The sequence below is a fragment of the Hesperophylax consimilis genome, chromosome 13, assembly GCF_061612785.1.
Source record: "Hesperophylax consimilis isolate HC1 chromosome 13, BYU_Hcon_1.0, whole genome shotgun sequence".
Lineage (NCBI taxonomy): Eukaryota > Metazoa > Arthropoda > Insecta > Trichoptera > Limnephilidae > Hesperophylax > Hesperophylax consimilis.
Genome location: NC_142848.1, coordinates 27384718 through 27406767, shown reverse-complemented (window position 1 = coordinate 27406767; position 22050 = coordinate 27384718). Strand labels below are relative to the sequence as shown.

Sequence of the window (22050 nt, the reverse complement as noted above, 5' to 3'; positions counted from 1 at the left end):
TTCGAACTCGGGACTCTACTATTTTCTCTAAATAGTACCTATAAAAAAAATCGCTCTCCGCGTCGGTCTGTGCGCTTAGGTCTTCTAAACTAATGAACGGATTGTGGGTTTTTACAATCATTCAGAGAATTTCTTCCGGAAGGTTTATATATACAGTATGTATCGGCACGTACCCGACAAACTTTAACCAGCTTTTCCTTAGCACATTTGGAGTAAAAAATGTTATGGGCACTTTGCTGACCGGTGACATTTTTTTTCAATTAAAAACAAAAAATTATAAAAAAATCCACACTCCGTCACTGTCATTGGCATTGTTTCTCGTGTTCAACAGCTGTTATTAGCAAGTGTGTCAAAAAGCGTGTTCGCTCTTTCATACACACTAAATAATAATAGCTAAAAATGAGACGAATGGTGCCATGCCATTCCGTTGTGATCGTAAAAGCGCGCCAATGTAGGTACGTACGTATATTATTCAACGAAACTCGAATAAAATATTGCCAGGTGGGTTTTCAAACTTTGACAAAAAATAAAACATTGGTGACATGTGGTGAAAATATGAATAATACATTTTTTATTTTAAAAAAATGTTACCAGACAGCAAAGTGTCAATAACATTTTTTACTCCAAATGTGCCAAGGAATAGCTGGTTAAAGTTTGTCGGGTACGTGCAGATACAACCTGTATATATACATATACATATATTGTATTTATAGAAAGTAGAGAAAAGTTGATGTTTTGTAATCAAGTCATTACATTATTAAACTTTATGAGATACATCAAAATAATGTATTACGGAATTGTATATCTTGAACAGGCCTATAGAAAAGTCTATGAAGGTATATGTCTATCTCTTAAGGATAACCCCCATCAACGCCGGGTACATGTCAGCTAGTAATATATGAAAATTCGGCCTGCGTATGTTTGTGCTTGCAAAACTCGAAAAGTAGTCGACCGATATCGCAAAAAATTACTAAGTTTATTTTTATTAGTGCCAGGAGTGTTTAGAGAGAGTCGGGGACTGCCGAGTAATATCTTCCACCGGAATGAGACACGGAGTCGAATGAATTCGATGTAATGTAGTTTTTTAACTGTAACATTGTGGTATACATTAGTGAATGGTGGAAGAAGTCGGATACGCCCGAGAAAGACAGTAGCAATAGCGAAACATTGCGGGGTCTACTAGTATACTCGTATATACTAAATCTGGGAGTAACGCATCTACCGCTGCGCTACCGAAACCTTTCGAAAAAGTGGTCCTCTCCACTCAAAATATGTGGGGAAATAAACCATTGCGTTTATTTGAATTGGTTTTTATATTTCAACTTTAAGGTGATGCACTACGTCGTGTAATATTTTTTAATTGAGCCGCTATCAATAACAATCCTTACTTAGATGGCGATAAGGTTTAAATTCCCGCTTAACACCATCCGCCTGTTTTGATTTATGCAAGAAAAAAACATGGCCAATTATTTTATTTTGTGGATGTTCAGGCATAAATATTTAATTTTTTTTCGATCATTTTATAAATAACTTAATTTGCCACATTATACAATAAAATCATAACCGAAAATGGGTTAGTAAGTAGGAGATTTTGAACTTTTAAGTAGTTTTCAGAGGCCTTAATATTATTTTTTTCTGGGCTTATAAAAAGACATATCTAAAAATTACTCGATTATTTCAAAGGCCAAGATGTATTCTACTCGCAGTATTTAATTAAAGCATCTGAAACATTTCTAGGCGACCAAATTTTCAAACCAAAAACACATGATTTTGCATTACTACGTATGGCATCGCCTTAATAAGATTATGCATTTAAAAAAAGAAGAATGGAGATTAGTTGTGCGATTTTTTTTCAAAATATGTTTCCTATTGTGTAAACAATAATGATACAATAATTTAAAAAAAAACTCCTCTTGATTTTGGTGTTGTTCACTAATTACAAAATTTGCAGGAAACGTTTTGTCAATTTGATATTTTGAAGTGAAATTTTTGTAGAGAGTTTTATTTATTTGTGAGAGTTTATTTATTATTTCATAACATTTTATAGATTTTCGGCAGTGTTGTATAAGATAAAAAATATATTATAAGACTTTCATATTGAAAGCTGCTTTGAAAACATTATGGCATATAGCCTGTGGGTATAAAACTCGGCTAGTTCAATTTTCACAGCGCACCGTCTAAGTTTCAACACGAATTATACTTTGGAAAAAGTTCTGTACTTATTATATATCTTAAAGTGCATCCAAATAAAAAAAAGTAATAGATAGGTACCTACCTACCTTATTTTTATGTTTGAATCTGAACCTCCCATAGATGCAAAATGGCAAACCGCCACCAGTAGTTCTACGTCAACGAAAGAATTATAGAAGACGATAACCGTACGGGGTGGCTGATTGCTCGTGTATTCGCACAAGTCTATTTCTATTGCTCATCACCCCCCCCCCCACCCCATATTGCCACCCTAACGCCCCCCAGACGGGGTGGAGATACATCGCACAGGATGGCCCTATATAAATCCTCCCCGTCAGATCTCATAGCTCGTCTCCCAACATCCTCCGCGGAAGAAGGGCGCGTTGATTCGAGTCAACATCCAACGGGTCGTGTGACGTCATAAGTACCCAAAAAGTTCCACATTCGCGAAATATTTTTTTGAATCGTGGGTTATTTTCTATTTCTTTAAGAAATAATTTTGGTTAAAACTAGTGCGTCTGAAATCTAGTGCCTTTTGGAGCTTTTCGGTGATAGCTTCGTAACAGATTAAACATGGTAAGTTTTAAAGTTTATTTTATTTTAATAACTTTTTTACAGGTTATTTTTTAAATGATTTTACGACCACCAGACTAGGAATATGTCCATAATGAACTATTTTTATGACGGTTTAAGTTCGCATGCAGTAAGTACACCTAATAACATAATAACACATCAACGAAAATAAGTCATCAATTAAAATAAAATATGTAGTAAATTTAAAATATTTTCAGAAGATTTATTAAACCCTAAGCCTCTAACATTTTGCAGTATACGCCTCATATGAGAACTGACCAATAAAGAAAAAAATAAAATAATCAAAAATATTTTCACATTACATTCGATTTACGATACATGCGCTATTTTTGAACGTACATATTTAAAAATCAACTGATTGTGTTTTTAACCTAATGACTGTAAAGTTGCGGATTGTTGTTAACGGAAGTGGCGCCCTCTGCTATTTTAAAAAAGAACCGTTCAAGTTTTCAAACAATATTGGGTTTTTAATTGGGTTGCTTATCAAAGACTTTTCTTAAAAGCAAATGAAAGATTTTTTCAGATTTTAGTATTATGAATCGACGGATACTATTAAAATATTCAAGTTTTAAACGCAAATAAAGATTAAAAAAAATTAAATACGCTTACCGATGGTTTTTATCGTGTAAACTGTAATTACTTCTTTATACGAAATTAAAAAAAATAATAACTAGACAAAGGGTATTATAAAAGTTATCGTCACTTCACTTACAAAAAAAATATTAAAAAATTTGCAAAACCCTGACTTGTAAGAACGTTCTAGTATTTTTTTATGTAATGCTGATCGACTTATAACAAATACAAATAAACCATTAATTGCTTATGTAATATTTAACGAATTGGCTGGATATAGATTAATAGGTACCATGTAGGTACTCAATTCGTAGAAACGTCAATGTAGTATTGTTATATTGTAATATAATACAATATGTAATATTGGTCTCTTAATATATAATATTTGTGATTTTTTTTTTTATTATTTTGTAAAATTATTAACCTTAAGACAGGCCTAGTGAGGTTAAAAATTCAAACGTGAAAAAGATAGAATGTAATGAAACAATACATAAATAAATAAATATCTCGTCGAAACGCGTTCCACTATTATCACTTGAGTAATAATACGTTTTTGTTCAATGCGTGAGTACCATAGCGCGGGGACTGGATTCGGTAGTTTCCGGTCGTTCGGCATTGGGAGCGTTGAAAGTCAAATTGTACTAATTGGAGGTAAAAACGTGGAATCATTTTTTTCGCTTCGTGTCTCATCTAAATAAAATCCATCAATGTCAGAATTCGAGATGAATCAGTTCCAATTTTGAAAATAGGAAATAAAATAATTTGTAAATAAAATGTGACAGGTAGATAGATACTTTATCGCTTGTCTGAAACCTCCAAAAAATCACTTTCAAATTACAAAATTACACATAAATTCAAAGTAAAAGTTCTAGAGTTCATTGAATCGGAGTAACAGACAGACAGATGGAATCACAACTGAAATTAGTATTCTGAATAATGTTTTGTGAAACTGAGATTTAAAAGTATATACGTCTACAATAATTAAAAACTAACGAAGAAAACTGAAATGTTTTTTTGTTACCGAACCTTTACCGACAAAATAACTTTTAAAAGTATTCAACTTAAATAAAAAGTATAAAAAAAGATTATTTTAAATACGATATATTTTTTTGATTTCATTAAACATGTCAAAGACGAAAAAAAATATATATTCATGACTCGTCAAAGAAATTCCAGGACTCTTTAATTTCTTACTGCCTTTAATCTGGAGCAAAGCGAATAACTCCAGCTTTATCCCGTTCTGGAAGTAACTGGAAATCATTGAAACAATTATTATTTCATTACTGGGAATGATTCTCAGCTGTTCACGCCTGTGATATTACGCTTATAATTTTGCAGAACCAATATTTCATTTTAAAATTCCTGTAGTCCTCTCCCTGTCTTCTAAAAGAAAGAAAAATATTATTTAAAAAAGTTAATTTTGCAGAAAGCTTGAAAATAAATAAACAGTAACATGTTTTATTATTAAAAAAAAAACGAAACTCAAAAAATAAATGTTTCCGCCCGGGATCGAACCGGGGGCCTTGTGCGTGTGAAGCACACGTGATAACCGCTACACTACGGAAACTTGAAGGTCAGCGGCGTATTTTACGTACAAAAAGCAAATGGTCGGAATAATGACAGGGTTTAAAACCTTGTATAAAAGTAAATTAAATATTATCACACATACTAATTTCAATTGTCTGTGATGATGTGCGTGAACGTGAAATATTCCGGCATAGAATTATTCGCGTTCATTGAACTTTTAATTTTTCATTTTGAACAGATTTGAAAAGTTAAAAATTGAGATATCTAAATTTGAATCACTAATGACTTTAAAGGTTTCAACGGTGTTAATTCGAGAAGTAAATTTCTGATGGCATCACTATTTTTTTTTTTAAATAATCTGAGGCAAATAATTGTTTTATGATTATTATAAAGACTTTCAACTTCATAAATCGTACATTTACAATATCCCGTGATTTTTCACGAGCTTGAACTAGTTGTATTTATAATGTCCTTGTGCAGACGTCAGTGATATTTTCTAAATTGGAAATGATGTAGGTTGTGATACATATTTCTATTTTTGTTAGTGACAGTTCGTGGTAGATTCATTCAAATGATATATTGAATCAATTTTAAACTTTTTTCACTTATTTTATTCCTGACCGTATGTTTCAACTTATTATGTGTAGCCATGGAAAAAATATCAAATTATAAAAACAAAATGGAACTCATTGTGTGAAGAATTCAAACAAGCAATAAGTACCTACCTATAATATGAAAAAATGTTTATACACATGTTAGGTTCTCTGTGTTACGGGACGCCGGGTATATTACAAGGTTTTATTCCTATTTAAAATGTGTAACATTTTTTATGCTGTAGAAACAAAAATTTCTCTGTTTCCTTGTTGGAGTCGTTTTTCTGTGATTTTTATTAACAATAATGTCTAGTAGTGGGTGGTTTATTTATGGACAGTATCTAGATCTCGCGTCCAAAAAAGTATCCAATTTTTTCTCATTTAATAAACCAAAACCAAAATTTCCTTTAAATCGTAAGATTTTTTTAATTATGCAGTTAAATGCCCACATAATTAATATACGCGACATCACATTTGAAAAAAACAATATTATTTACTGAACCATTTTTTATTTTTTTTATTTTGGTACAATATTTTACATTTCTTATCACAATTTAGTAATGTTGGCCTCACTGGGTGGCTTACCCGTGCTGAGGCCTCCATTTCATAACACAAAAAAATATTCATAATACATTTATAGAAAATATATATAATGTTGATGAAGGAAAAAAAAACATAAGATTAAGACAAATTTAAACTAAAAATCTAGATTTAAAATTAAAATAAAATTTAAGTGTTCGTGAATGATGTGTGTTTTATATTGGTTTTGTGTGTTACGTGTAAGTTTTATATTATAGTTATGAAATTTTGTCTTTTTTGTTCTCCATTTTGTAATTTTGTGTCTGAATTTATTTGAGTTTTCCTCAATTTTATTTTCAAGTGTTGAAAGCTTTTATAGCATGGTATTGTTAGTGTCTTTGTCCAAAGCTTGTATTTACCGTTGACGTCGTATTTACATTAAAACGGTTACCATTTTTAACCGGAACAGGAACGTAACAAGCACATTTACAGAAAGAAATGCAAAACGCTGGAGTAGTCTGAGTTTAAACATGACATCGCTACGCGTAATAAATAAATTGTTAGGTTAAAAAATATATAATTTGACGAGTTATGGTTCTATTCTTTCCAATTTTATAAATAAAAAAAACACAAAAAAAATTATTAAGAAAGCTATAAATAAAAAAAAAATATTGATTCCTTCGAGCCGGATTTGAACCAGCGACCTATGGATATCTAATGGGAAACCTCTACAGTCCACCGCTCTACCAACTGAGCTATCGAAGGTATGAAGAGGGGTGCGAAAATAGGGTTGAAAAACATAAGGGAGGAAAATGCAAGGGGATGAAAAAGTGGATTAATAGGAACAAATGTTATTTTTGCTAGAATTTTTTTCTGGTTCTCTTCGTATTATGTGATTTTTTTATTTACTTAACGCCCAGAAGGCTTTTACATGTAGGTGGTACAATTTTAATGACAGTTTTGAAACATGAGAAAGAAATAATAAAAATACATTAAAAAATAATATATGCAAGAAACAAAATTAAAAAATACAGCGATTTGACTGGTTTACAAAAATATAACTTCCATATTATAGAGATATCCCATTATTGTAATTATTAATAAGTTAGGAATTGTAGACAGTTCTAAAAATCATCATCTGCCGCCCTTTGTAGCCAAAATAACGAAGAACATATACATTATTTAAAAAAGATTCTTGACGTTTGAAGGCAAATTTAAGAGGAACGGACGCGCAGCTTTTTTTCATACAAAACAACTAAATTTGGATTTCAGGCCATAATACTTGACCAAATTGAAAAATATTTTATTTAATCTATAGGTGTAACAAATATCTAGTACAGATGAGTGCTAAGTAATTAATTTTTGTGTTTCATATTATAAAATGAGTAATGCAAAATTTTTTTATTTTTTTATTAGGTACAATATTTTTTACAATTCAAGTTTTCCAGTAATGTTGGCCTCACTGGGTGGCTTGCCCGTGCTGAGGCCTTCATTTTATAATATAAAAATATTAACTACATAATAAATTTAAAGAGAAAAATTATACATTTATAATATAATAGTTTAAAAAAAAAAAACAATTATATTCGAATAATAATAAAATTTTATTATTTCAGCTAAACAGGGCGGTGAGTGCAATCCTCTGCCTGACATATAAAAGCATACATCTAAATAAAGGATATGATAATAAAATAATCTGAATGTTTTTTTTTTGTATTAGTCAATTCACCCTAAAGAGAGTAATCTGAATGTTAATCCTGGTCAAAGACCAACGCACGTCACTGTAATTAAGCCAGAATTCATGCTAGTATATATACCAATAATAATATAGTGTGGTTTCCATTAAAATCAATATCGTAAAAGATTTATTTGTGAAATAAACCCACAAATATTTTGAATTGAATCAGATCGCCGAAAATAATTCGCTGATTCAGTGTTTCAACTCGATGGCGTGTGTGTAACCAATTAAAGTAGATTAATTGAGATGTCAGACAAAAAACTACATCGGTCAGAAGTTTTGTTTCTGGGAAAATAATAAAGTTATGTAGGGTAAACTTTTTATACGAAGTTTTTTACGTACGAAGATTCCATGACAGTTGATCCGCCGACAGTTGGCCCGGAGACACTTGTCGATCCCTCGGTCAGTTGATCCCTCAGGCAATTGATCCCCTAAAGCAGAGGTTGCCAAACTTTTTTGCCCCGTAGACCACTTGCCAAATATATTTTTTTCCGTAGACCCCCTGCCTTCCGAATATTGAATTTTCCTAAAACTATTAACGTCCCGTGTGATAATCATTTCTCTTTTTCGTAAGAAGATTCCCTTCCCTTGCCTGTGCAACAACCGGGTGGGGGTATAGTTTCTCTGTCTTTACATTGTGCATACAGGGGCGCCCTTGTGAGGTATTTATTACACCAAATGAAAAGAGAATTTCTTTCTGTAGCTGGCCCTACAGAACTGTCCCTTAAGTTCTTTGTTAGCGCTTATTCCGATCAGTTCTTGTTGTCATATGATATCCGATTCTTCAACATTCCATTTCCACAGTCAAAATGTCCTCAAACTTAGTTTTGAAGTCTGAGTGAAGTACATTTAAATGTTGAACGTCATTATTACTACCCTGGACGTTTTTCAAAAACAAGTTGGGAATCTAGGAAAATTTGCAGCTTCCGATATGCAATGTTTTGCTTCAATATATATTAATATTGACTAGAAAAAGAATGTGTAATTTTATTTATATACCTCAATAAACAACTTTACGAAATAAAAAAATCAAATAAGTAATTTCTCAGTCTATTATTAGTATTACGTAAACTGTGTTATTTGTGTTAGGTGTATTGTGTCATTTACGGAACTCCTAAATGTTGACTTAAGGTAAATGGGGGTCCGCTCGTATGTACCCCCATTTGAATCTCGTGGACCCCCAAATTTTTTTCTCGCTGACGTAGACCCCCAGCAAGCCGATATCGACCCCTGGGGGTCTATATAGACCACTTGGGGAACCTCTGCCCTAAAGGATTATATCTTCTAGGCGACTTCATCGGCTGAGTACTATACTTATGTATGCAGTCTGTTTAGGGAAATACTCGCTTACGTTATCCTCACTGCATACTCCTTAGGCGATACGGCATTGTAGCAGATGCAGATACAAGTATATCGATTTTTTGTGTACGGTCGTATATACTCTCTGCGTACTTACATCACCAATGAAGACGTACAGATAAAAAAAAGATCAAACTGTCCGGGGGATCAACTGTCTGGGGGCCAACTGTCGGGGGATCAACTGTCGAGTCACCACATTTTAATATGTACGTGTGGTAAAACTATGCATGATCGTGTGAGAAATGTGGAGATCCACAAAGAATGCAAGTCTAATGTGATGTAAATGATGTAAGCCTAATAAGATAGGGGACGATCAGAAGGTTTGGGGGTGTATAGCGAATGAACGAAGAAAGGATTGTAGGGAGAATTTATGACGCAAATATGAATGGCAGATGAAGTCGGGAATGCCCGACGAAGACATGGCACGTTCAAGTGAATCAGATACTTGAGTCGGGCCATGTCAAGAGTCAGAACAGTAGAAGAGAATAATATGAGATTTTACAGAGGAAAGAGGGTGGTGCCAGTTTCGTACGAAATTTTGTTTTTAATTTATGGCTGTTATATCTACAAAGAGATTTTTTTCGAAAGGTGTGTACCTATGTATTATAATCTAGGTAGGTAGGTATAGGTATCGCAGCGAATTTTGATGCGGACAGTTATTTCAAACCCTGTATTCCGTTAAAAATTTAAACGTTGCTTGAAATGATTTTGGCCGTGTTTGGTGACCAGATCTTAACAGACAGGTACTCCACCACCTTACTCTTCCCAATTTCCTCCCCTTCCCCCTACCTTCAGCCTCACAACATACCCCAATTGGGGGTGCCATAGTCTCACTGGCTCCAGAAAGTTGGGAGGGACCCTAGCGCGGTATTCACATAATCAAAACTTAATTACCATGTCATTACTCACGTAAACTTCATACATGACATTTGTTACTGCTAGCGCCTCGGCGTCTAAAAATTGAACTATTCTGCAACTTACCAAGGCTTGGAAAATTTTTGAGCAAGGAATGTCGCACACAGTGAGGATATGGACGACTGAGAGAGAGCCTAGGTCTCAATCTCTGCATTATCGACAGCTATGTGCCATCTATGGGTAGTCTATTAAACTACTATCAACGAAATAATATTTAACTTTTAATGCTATAATAACTTTACTAATAGTTAACCTATTTTCAATAGATAAGTATTACTATAATTTTTACCTAGCCTGGTCTAATTAATGGTCGTAGTTTACGATAGATTAAACTCCACTGGAATTGTTTTCACAGAATATGTAATTATTATGAATAATCACATTTTGTAGTTTCGCCGTACCTCCCTGCAACACGATGTACAATTAATTATTGTAAATACATTTTTGCAAAGTCATAAATTATATTTCACTGGAATTAATCTATCCGATATTTCAAAAGAAGCTAAAATAATTAATTACAGAAACAAAATGATTCATCTCTTACGAAGAATAATGAAACTTTATATATTTATTCTTCCAAGTCTGAATGAAAGATTCCGTTCACAAATATTTCCACGTGGACACGTCAATCATTGCCATGATTCTATATTGAATTTTACTAAGAAGAGTAATAACATGTTTTATGCATTATATGTATTATAGCGGTATTTGGTCCAGTGGCGGGGAATTTACAGGTCACTTAACCCTTCATGCTAATTTGTTCGCTTTTGGGAACAACTCATGTAGCCTCATGTAAATTGTTGTGTATACGTTACTACTGTGGCGAGAAATATGATCTAAACGGTGTTCGAAAGAGGAAACACCACGCTTTATATTCAAATCTAGATGTTAACCACAGAAGAATTAAAACGCGCACCTTTATTATGAAAACAAAGGCCCCGACAGCGATTTAAACTAAAAAACTTCATGAATTTTTGATGAATTATTTTTATACTAAACGATAAGTGATATTAACGTTTTTAATACAGTTGTCTAATAAAATAAGTGTGCTTTTATATAATTTTTTCGTTATCAGTAATTTTAGTTATAAAAATGAGTGGATAAATACATTTTTTTATGTTTGCATTCAAGATTTTGATATATATAAAAAATGTGTTAAAAATGTACTAACTATTAGCAAAGTTCACCACCAGTTACTTTACAGGCTCCTGCCTAGCACCTAGCGGTCAGAGGTAAAACTAGGGCTAACAGATAAAACAGATGTTTTGCTTATCATTTTGGCTTTCTTTGACAGTGTTTTGTTTCGACAATTAGCTTTTCAGTGTGTGTTACTTGATTAGATTATAAAAAGCCTCGCCGAGTGGATTTTTAACTTCTTCTCTCCTATAAAATAGTAACAAGCGGTCATTATGGTCGACAGGCCCTTAGTAAAAGTGTTTTGTCCGAGTCGGGAATAATTTAACTCGTTGTAACATTAAATAAAGTAAAAAATGCAGTTTGTGCAGTAAAAACAAAAACCATGCGTCTGTTATTGAAGTCTTCATCAAGCCCAAACAATTCTTAACAATATGTTTATTTCCAATAATACAATTTGAAAGCGTATTTTATCACCTTTCAAAAACAGTTTTCGGATACGTTCTGAAATATTCCATTAATTTGAATTTTATTGAAAAGCGGAAATACCCGACCTTCTGACAGAACATGTCTTAGACCTGAGGAGTTAAGAGATAAACCGATAGAAGCGTAAAGAATCTTAGGATAGAAGTGTGTCCGTGTGTCCGAAATTCAATTTTTCCTTACCTCTAGCGAAATTGATTAAAACAAAACAAATACATTGGGTTGTCCGAGGCCTGAAAGTAGAAAGGTCTCATTTAAAATGGCGACAGCAGTTTTCTTTCTAATTGGTAAAGATCACATAAAATTACACATTACATTCGTACAATTAGTAAGGGAATTATAAAAACCAAGATAAAAAACACCGGTGACTTCATTTAACTCCGATGCAACTATTTGACAACCATTGGTTGCTGAGCATTTTGGAGAGATTGACTACTATTATTACATGATCTGGTTTAAAATCCTACTGAGTTTTTTATATATCAAATCGGGAAATTTTTTCAAGACGCAATAAAAATAATGATCTTTTAAGAAACCGTGCTTTATTAAATAAAACTGGAATTTAGATGGTTACTTATCGTTTGAAAAAAAATACTGTATTGTACCTACATAATTTTTATCCCTAAGGGGTGGCAGAATTATACTAGTCAGTTTCTTGAACATGGTTACAGGTATTTTATTTACAAATTCAACTACTAAAATGTTTGATTCTAATAACTGTGATAAAACCAATTTGTGACTGTGACAGAGCCAACAACTGTGACAAAACCAATAACAGTGATAAAAACAATAACCGTGACAAAACCAATAACTGATACAACAAAAAACTGCGCTCGAGAACACCAGCAACAGCACGCCACTGATGCACTTATCGACAGTGCCAAACCTTCTTAGAAAATGGCTCAATTATAAAAAATAGGTGCTACCGGAACTAAACAATAAATAGCACTACTATATAATAATAAGGTTCCCAGGAATTGATTCTATAGTAGTATGTTTAATTCTTCTTGTAGTACCGGGTCCGGCAATTTGACCGAAATATTATTAAAAGAAAATCTTTTACTAGGCATACATTTATTAACATTTTGTTACTTCATTTAAACCACGATCTATGGAACTCATTTGTCAGATATTAAGAAAAATAAGACAAGAGGCAATATCGTTTTTTTTCGTGCTACAGGTTTTAAAAAATTTATTTGGGAGGCATATCGTTATACAATACAATAATCACAGCAAATAAATAACACAAGATTAACCAAAACCTATACAGGCTGTCAAGTTTCCAGTGTTCCTCCTCTCGACTATCTCAAATTCAAAAACACTTCAGCGAGTCTCAAATTGATAAATTTTGTATCTCGAATTCAGATAAAACCATTTTTTAAATGACCGAGTCAATGACAATCGCATTTATAGTAAAACAATTGAGATTTAAGCTGCTGCCACACGCAAAGCTCACATCAAAAGTTAATGTACAGCGCATCATCTTTTCTACCGACACACGACGCTATCAAATATTTCTTCCTATGGTAGGAGAGGGGGTCAGTTGAATTCGAGAGCGGCCGAGGAACATAATTTCATCTGTCAAAGTGACAACTTTACTTACTGACAGCTTGAGCACGTTTTCGAAATGGATGATACTTGTCGCCTATTGCTGGATCTGTTGGACAGCTCATCCTCAGATGATGATTCCGCCAACTATATAATTATAAATGCTATTTATAAACTTTTTAGATTTTAAACAATCTGCGCGTAAATAGCGCATTTTCACATAACCTGACATAACCTCTCCGTCGAATCAGGAAATTCGCAGTTCGCACGCCGATCGACGAAAGCGACATATAATAAATTATTGTAAAATAAGCTCAACTTTCGTCCAAGCCGTCCAACTTTTATCAAAAAACCGAATGATATTACCATATAAACATACTGAGATTAAAAATATGATTAATTTTGAAAGAGCGAAAATTTGTTTACTTCAAATTCAAATATTGATTATATTTATATTTTAAATATATGTTAAGTATGTTTGCCAAATAAAGTTTTTTTTTATGTTTCTAAATTTACTAGCACACATGACGATATGAGCTAACATAATAAATAAGAAATGCATTATTAGGCTGCTTATGTCATGGCTGTCAAAGGGAACACGGAACTTAGTTGGTAGCTCCGTAATTAAAATGACCCCCTCTCCTTTTTACGGCGGAGAGGGGGACGCATAACTTTTCAAATATCGCAACAGGAGCGGTTACGTAAAATAAATTCGGTTAGCGAAGTTCAGAACCACACTTATAGCGCGTTATCTTTTTACGTGTGTCGGGTCTGTATGGGATTGTATGGCGAGCGCTATTGTGCTTTATATTATCTGTTGATGTGAGCTTTGCGTGTGGCAGCACCATTAATCATTTTTAGCTGGAGTTCACATCAGCAAAACCGTGTTAACAGCGTACGTGGTAAAGTGCACAACTTCGAGAGGTGATTCTACACGATGGTAAAAGTGAAAAAGATGCATAAATTTTTTCGAAATTGTTTTTTTTCCATACAAAAAATTTAACATTTTTGCCTGGAATCGTTTTAAAATGCTGGAATTTCAAAAAGTTTATTTAATTTTTTACTAACCTGTACTATCACGTAGAATCGCCCGCCGAAATTAGTTCACTGAACCTCCGGACACATTGCATAAACCAATATATTTCAATAAAGAAAGAAAAAAAAATAATATACAAAAAGTAGAATTTTGATGGCGTGGTGGAGGGGCAGAGAGGGATAGAACAAATTTGCAATATGCAGTAAAGTGCACTAACTTCGTAACTTCAGGAGGTGATTGGTAGAAGTAAAAAAGATAAATGACTTTGAAGAAATTCTATTGTTTGTTCCCAAAGACAAAAGAAAGAAAATTTATTTTTCCACGCAAAAAATCATTTTTTCACCTAAAAACTTAAAACGTTCAAATTTAGAAAAAATGAATATATCTTTTTTACTTGTACCTTCATGTAGAATCACTTCCCAAAGAGAGTGCATTCTACCTTTGGACACCTTGCATGTATCTGGAGAAGAAAAGAGAGCGCGAAAACTCGTGCGAAGCCGGGTAGTGAAGATATTAAAATAAATGATTAATTATAAATCAGGTAAATATACAATTTTCCATATTGATCACTGGTCAATAGATTAGCATCTAATTACAATGGACAAACTAATAAAAAAGGTAACATAAAAAAAGTGCTTATATTGCCTCGTTTTAAAGCGGTTTTTTCATTAATGTACGTTCTTATACATCGCTTTAACGTGGGAATATTTTTACAAAAGACTGCGCTAAATAAAATAAATAAAAAATATAAATACATATATTTTTAAAAGGTATATTTTCAATTCTCTCGGGGTACCCAGTACGTACAGTCACCATTTAGCATGATCTGCATTAATAATAAGTGTACACACAAATTGCAACTATTCACTTCTCGCAAGACAAGTACTTACGTATTTATTGCAAGTACTAATTAATTAACAAGGCTCCATCTACAGTGACTCGGCATAAACTTACCAGTCTGCAGTCAACTGTCTGTAATACTTCCTTGCAATAATGAGATGCAATGGGGAATCCCAGACATTATCTCTTTCATCGCAAATTATAATACATTATTAACGATTACACTTATTCAAGAAAAAAAATCCACAAATAAAAATAAAATACATTATATAATTCGTTATTTCGGCTACTGGCATTATACCTAGCTCTCTTATTAAAAAATTAGGCGTATTAGATCTATCATAAAATTTATATATAAAAATGCAAAAATCAGTCATATTAAATACATGTAGGATAACGAAAGAATTTTTAAATATTTATTTTGAGGGATCAGTAGGATTTATAGGCCCTCTTAGGAGTTCTATCGAGCCGAACTCTCTGATATGAAAATATCTGGAGTCGGTGAATTATTTTCCCATTTGATCTCTGGTGAGTTGACGTGTTGTTCTTGTATTGTTTTGTATTTATTTTGCTCATATAATGCACTTGCATAATGTTGATTGACTAGATGATCATTTGTGGAAAAGTGTGTGGAAGGGTTTAGTTTTTCCTATGGGGAAGATTTAACCCGGCATAAAATCGGAAGAATTAATTTTAGTATTAAAAAAGAAATCAAGTAAATAAAAATGTATATGTTCGTTTGTACAAAATCTTAAATCTCCGGAAATTCTTCACCGATTGCTTTGGAAATTCTTCACCGATTGCTTTGGAAATTCTTCACCGATTGCTTTGGAAATTCTTCACCGATTGCTTTGGAAATTCTTCACCGATTGCTTTGGAAATTCTTCACCGATACTTTGGAAATTCTTCACCGATTGCTTTGGAAATTCTTCACCGATTGCTTTGGAAATTCTTCACCGATTGCTTTGGAAATTCTTCACCGATTGCTTTGAAATTTTGACACAACCTTGCATTCGAATACGCATGTGTTTTTTTTTATATATGTATCTATATTATATAGATGTCACCTGTTGTACGTAAAAGCAAAATTGTTTCTCTATCTGCACAGACAGATCGAGTCACAGCAATGCGTAGCGGGGTACAGCTAGTATTAAAATAATAAAAAAATGGTGTATGCATTGCATTTACAGTACAGCTCAAACAATACAGTAAAAAGATTGCAGGTAATACGTTTTTTATAGTGATGTTCTTGCGAAAAGTTACTGAGAAACAGCATCATTTTGTCTGATTTACGTCTGTTTATTATTTTTAGCGAGAAAGGGAGAGAGCGACCACTTTTAGACGGCCTTCGTGGTTGAAGAGTTGCGATTCTTGGCTACGTATCCGGAGGTGGCGAGTCCAAATCCCGGCGTGCGCAAGTAAATTTTATTTGATTGGAAAATTGACAATTAATTAATTTCAAATTATTTATAGTAATTACTTCAGAAATGAAGCGTTGCTTGAAATCTAAATAGCTTTAGCCATGTTTGGTGACCAGATCTGAATAGCCAGGTACTTCCCCACGTTCCTCTTTCCCATCTCCTTCCCCTCCTCACTACCTACAGCCTCAAAAGATACCCTATAATTGGGGATGCCAAAGTCTCATCTTCTCCAGACGGTTGGGAGCAGTTGGGACTCTTGTTAGATACTTAGGTAAAAAAGTGCATAGATACGTTCGAAAATATAATACTCGAAAGATTTTTTTATTTATTCGAAAATTTTTCTAGCGTGTGTTTTTAAAGACATAAAAATACGTTTTTCAATTTCAATAGAATTTGCTTTTCAGAAGCCGAATAACAAATGTAATAATGCAAAATCATGTGTTTTTGGTTTGAAAGTTTTGTCGCCTAGAAATGTTTCAGATGCTTTAATTAAATACTGCGAGTAGAATACATCTTGGCCTTTGAAATAATCGAGTATTTTTTAGATAAGTCTTTTTATAAGCCCAGAAAAAAATAATGTATAAGGCCTATGAAAACTGCTTTAAAGTTCGAAATCTCCTACTTACGAACCCATTTTCGGTTGTGATTTTATTGTATAATGTGGAAAATTAAGTTATTTATAAAATGATCGAAAAAAAAAATATTTATGCCTGAACATCCACAATATAAAATAAAAGGCACTTTTTGGCCATGTTTTTTTCTTGCATAAATCAAAATAGGCGGATGGTTTTTTTGTTGTTTGTTTTTGGGGTGTTATGCCGTGTTGCGCTAACTCCTTCTTTAGCCGACGTTTCGGACAGCGTTGCAGTGTCCATCATCAGGGCAGATCCGGTAGATCCGGTAGATCCGGTAGATCCGAAGATGTGCCCTGATGATGGACAGTGCAACGCTGTCCGAAACGTCGGCTAAAGAAGGAGTTAGCGCAACACGGCATAACACCCCAAAAACAAACAACAAAAATGCTTTTGGCCGTGAGAATCTAAAAACTTATAGGCGGATGGTGTTAAGCGGGAATTTAAACCTTATCGCCATATACGTAAGGGTTGTTATTGATAGCGGGTCAATTTAAAATATTACACGACGTAGTGCATGGCCTTAATCAGGGTTTGATTTTAAGCCCCGACAATTAAAAATAAATAAATTGTATCATAATTTTATTAGTTTCAAGTTTTTGATTTTTAATTTTTACTAAATTTAGTTGAAATTTTTAATCGCGCGACTTTTCACGGGTCGGCGCTATTGCAATTGGTGATTTCTAAAAGCAAAGTGCTTTCGAGTGGATAAAGGATTGAAGGATTTCGAGTGCACATTAACCTGCAAATACCCGGGAATAATAAATTGCTAATTGACACACATAAAACAGCGACTTTTCCATTACCATACTTAAACAAAAAGTGGTAGATTAAAGCTCTATGACATAACATAATAATTATTTTGTTATCTTTTTCCACAGTAATTTCCCTAAGCCAACAAGAAGATAATATAAGTCTCAGTACTTAGTTGTCAGCTATTATATAAGTCTTAGTTAGTTGTAAGTCCCTAGTTCCTAGTTATAAATATTAGTTGTAAGTCACTAGTTATAAATCTTAGCTGTAAGTCACTAGTTATAAATCTTAGCTGTAAGTCACTAGTTATAAATCTTAGCTGTAAGTCACTAGTTATAAATCTTAGCCGTAAGTCACTAGTTATAAATATTAGCTGTAAGTCACTAGTTATAAATCTTAGCCGTGAGTTATTAGTTTTAATTCAAAGTGATAAGTTGTAGGTTAAATAAATTAAGTTGTAAAGCGCCCTTGAGGCGATTATCCCAAGAAAACGGCGCTATATAAATAATGCAAGAATAGCCAGGTGCTACCCTACTTTTTTCTTCTCCATTTCTATCCCCTCCCCACTACCTTCAGCCTAACAATGTACCGCAATTTGAGACGCCACAGTCTTTGAGCTCCAGACGGTTAGGAGCAGTTGGGACTCTTGCGCAGTATCACCTAAAAATTAAATTAAAATTAAAGCATTTAGTGTAAACCATGTAACCAATAACTTAAAATAAATCGATTAAAGCTAGAAAAACTGACGGTAAGTATGAGATTAGGACTTCAAAGAATGTTTTTAGACAAGATCATATTTATACCAGCAAACGATATAAAAAACATAGATAAGTTTACAATTGGAAGAATTATGTTTTCAACAGGAAGGAGGTAACTCTTAAAAAATTGAAACATGAGATCGATAAAATGACGATAAAGAATCAGGTCTCAGTTAGTGTTTTCCCGGTTAGACAAAGATCCTGGTTTCGAACCCTAGTAAAGATCGAAACCTTTTTTTTAATTTGTGACTATTGAATATTAGTTCTTCAGTGATTAAATATGTATTACATTGAAGTTTTAATTTTTTTAAATGATTTTTTAATTGACACATAATTATGTCCGAATACAATCCTTGTACAAATACATTTAAAAAAATGTCTGACCATAATGTATACATTGGAAATTCATATACAAATTTGTTTATATTTTTTTCTTATTCAATTTTCTATGGCAGTTCGCCATTGCATCGTACATCAACCAACGACTTATGACTATGGGTTTGTTATGTTCTAAGGGGGTGTCCTATTTGATTTATGTTCCTCGTCCCACGTGTGTGCTCGTAATAAAATAAATTGCTCGTTGGATATGTGTTCTACTCGTGAAAAACTATTAAAGAAATCTATAATAATTGTAGGGAATAAAAACTTTACTGAGTGTTGAAAAATCCGATTCCAAGCTTTGTTTTCGAGATGGATTTCGTTTACACATCGCCTTTTAACCAATATTTTCTGTTTATATATACTTATTCCTCCCATTAACGTGAGCTCCCGGAGCTCACCTTATGGAGTAGTAAAATAATAAGGAATTTTTATAATTTGAAATCTTGTATTATTTTGTAAAATAAACACATAAATTATATTTCTAATTCCCAGAGAAAAATTCTAATTTCCAGAAATTGCATTCACTCGCTGCTAATACTAACGTAAGATATCTACACCCCATTTAGATAATCCAATAATACAAAAAATAATCTGAAAGCTTTTCTGATAAATGATAAATAGTACCTACCTAGATAAAACCCGGAAATTCACCTGTTTAGGAATTAGTAATGGTTTATGCGATGGGTAGTGACGTATCACCATGGCGCCATGAAGCGACATATTTCAAATCGTTTAATTCTTTATCACTGTTTGAATCACCTAATATCTAAAAAATAAATACAGATTAGTACGAACTCGCCGATGCATTTTTCTGGAAAAAAATAACCACTGACGTATCCCGGATATATGAGTACCATATTATCATTATCTACTAGCCGAAGTCCCGGTGTTGCCCGGGCTTTACATTGAGTTTTCGACATCAAATTAAATTTCCTCTTGTTTGAAAGTTGAGTGTGCAAAATTTCATCAAAAATTCTGCTTTAAGGGGTGGGAAAAAAGGTTGGGGTGGTTTTTGAAATCGCACTTAGACAGTGACCTTCCTGTTGATTTGATGGTCAAGTGTGCAAAGTTTCATAAATTTCTGAATAAAACTGTAGATTTGTATAAAAATCAATTCCACGTCGCCCGTCACAAACGCTCTTCTTGATATACATTATATATAAGAAGATTCTGTAACGTAAACGTTATTTTATCGATGCTGGAGATTTTGTGGTTTCCATCAGAGCATCAATTCATCTTTGGGGATGCTGTGTGGAGGGTATTGTCAAGTAAAAATGGTTATTTCCTCGTTTTTGGCTTTAAAATGTCTTCTATCAAGTTGATTCACGATTATAATCATAGAAAAACAACGCAGGTTACGAATAACCAACCATCTTTAATATAAAGATTAATTTGCTTTTTTATAAACAAATAATCAATATTAAAGTTATGTTAACAGAGTTAGTCGGTTTAAACTCTGTGGTTATCCATTATAAATAAACGAAACAATATTACTTTGTTTGAACCACTATATTTATTTTTTTATTTTGTATTCCTTTCGTTTTGAAAAAAATACATGGATAAATATTCTTCATATTAATAACAAAGGAAATTAAAAATAGTCGATTATTAAACAAAAAATATTATCTTACAGTCCCATCTTAGACATGTTCCCTTTCACCGTCCGTTCCATCTCCCCCCCCCTCCCACACTTCAGTAATCCCTATTCACGCCGCCACCCCCCCCCCCCCCCCACTTCAACACTAAGTAATAAATTATGTTGTATAATAATAGTGGTTCAAACAAAGTAACTTTGTTACATTTATAAAATATCTATTTTAAATGAGTATTTGAAATATTCTGCAACCCAAGATATTGATTATATATGATATATAAATGGGATGAATATTGGGAAGATCAATTCTATAGGTGGGTGTCAGACCGGGTACCTAATAAGATTAAGCTACACTCGTATTTAGGTCAGCCTTAACAGAAGTAGGACTGCTACCATTATCCTCTAAGTTTATCTCCTTTTTAATTGAATTGTCTATGTGAGAGTCCGTGTTATCGATTTCCTTATTGATTTCCTCTGCACTGTTATTGTTATTTTACGATTTAAATTTTATTTTACATTCATGTTTTACGATTTCGTACCTGGGGCGGTATGGCCTCAAGGGCAACAGGGAGGGGGTCATCGGGAGTCAAGGCGAGGAAAGCAAGTAGTTGATGAAAAAAATTATCCATTAAGGCGACGCACTACGTCGTGTAATAACACCATCCGCCTGTTTTGATTAATGCAAGAAAAAAACATGGCCAAAAAGTGCCTTTTATTTTATTTTGTGGATGTTCAGGCATAAATATTTAATTTTGTTTCGATCATTTATAAATAACTTAATTTGCCACATTATACAATAAAATCATAACCGAAAATGGGTTCGTAAGTCGGAGATTTTTAACTTTAAAGGAGTTTTCATAGACCTTTACATTATTTTTTTCTGGGCTTATAAAAAGACTTATCTAAAAAAATACTCGATTATTTCAAAGGCGAAGATGTGTTCTACTCGCAGTATTTAATTAAAGCATCTGAAACATTTCTAGGCGACCAAATTTTCAAACCAAAAAAACATGATTTTGCATTACTACGTATGGCATCGCCTTAAGTGTTTAACTTACTTTTAAGTGACTGGCCTAATGTAAACAGTGCGTTTAGATGTTTTTTTAGGACAGTCGTTTAGTTACCACTTACCACTGTCCTTAACAACGTCCTCATGTAAACAATCCATTAGAGTGACTACTGATTACAGTTTAGGTACGCGCCCCTTGTCACTTACCGCTTAGAACTGGACCGTTTTATAGTAATAATAATAATGATTGGATCATTTCTATAGCGCCGCATTCGTGATAAAATCACCTCAAGGGCGCTTAACAACTTAATACAGGGTTTTCCAATAAGAGGTGTTATTTTGAATAGCCCGCTATTTCGGTAGATGTTACTTTTGAAGCTGTCATTTTTTGACATTTGACAAGTAGAAACTACGCCATTAATAAAAATGGAACGATACACGCTTCAACAACGC

The 22050-nt window shown here is 33.2% G+C and overlaps 1 protein-coding gene and 2 non-coding genes across 6 annotated transcripts in view; all 3 read right to left on the bottom strand.

Annotated features, from left to right (window-relative positions):
- LOC149418695 (peroxisomal leader peptide-processing protease) overlaps positions 1 to 22050 on the bottom strand; it is a 105538-nt gene that overhangs the window by 34518 nt on the left and 48970 nt on the right. The gene's annotated exons all lie outside the window — the stretch shown is intronic.
- Positions 4852 to 4924, bottom strand: TRNAV-CAC (transfer RNA valine (anticodon CAC)). The gene has a single exon. It is a non-coding gene; the product is annotated as a tRNA-Val (tRNA).
- On the bottom strand, positions 6673 to 6761 carry TRNAY-GUA (transfer RNA tyrosine (anticodon GUA)). The gene is given in 2 exon segments: positions 6673 to 6708; positions 6725 to 6761. It is a non-coding gene; the product is annotated as a tRNA-Tyr (tRNA).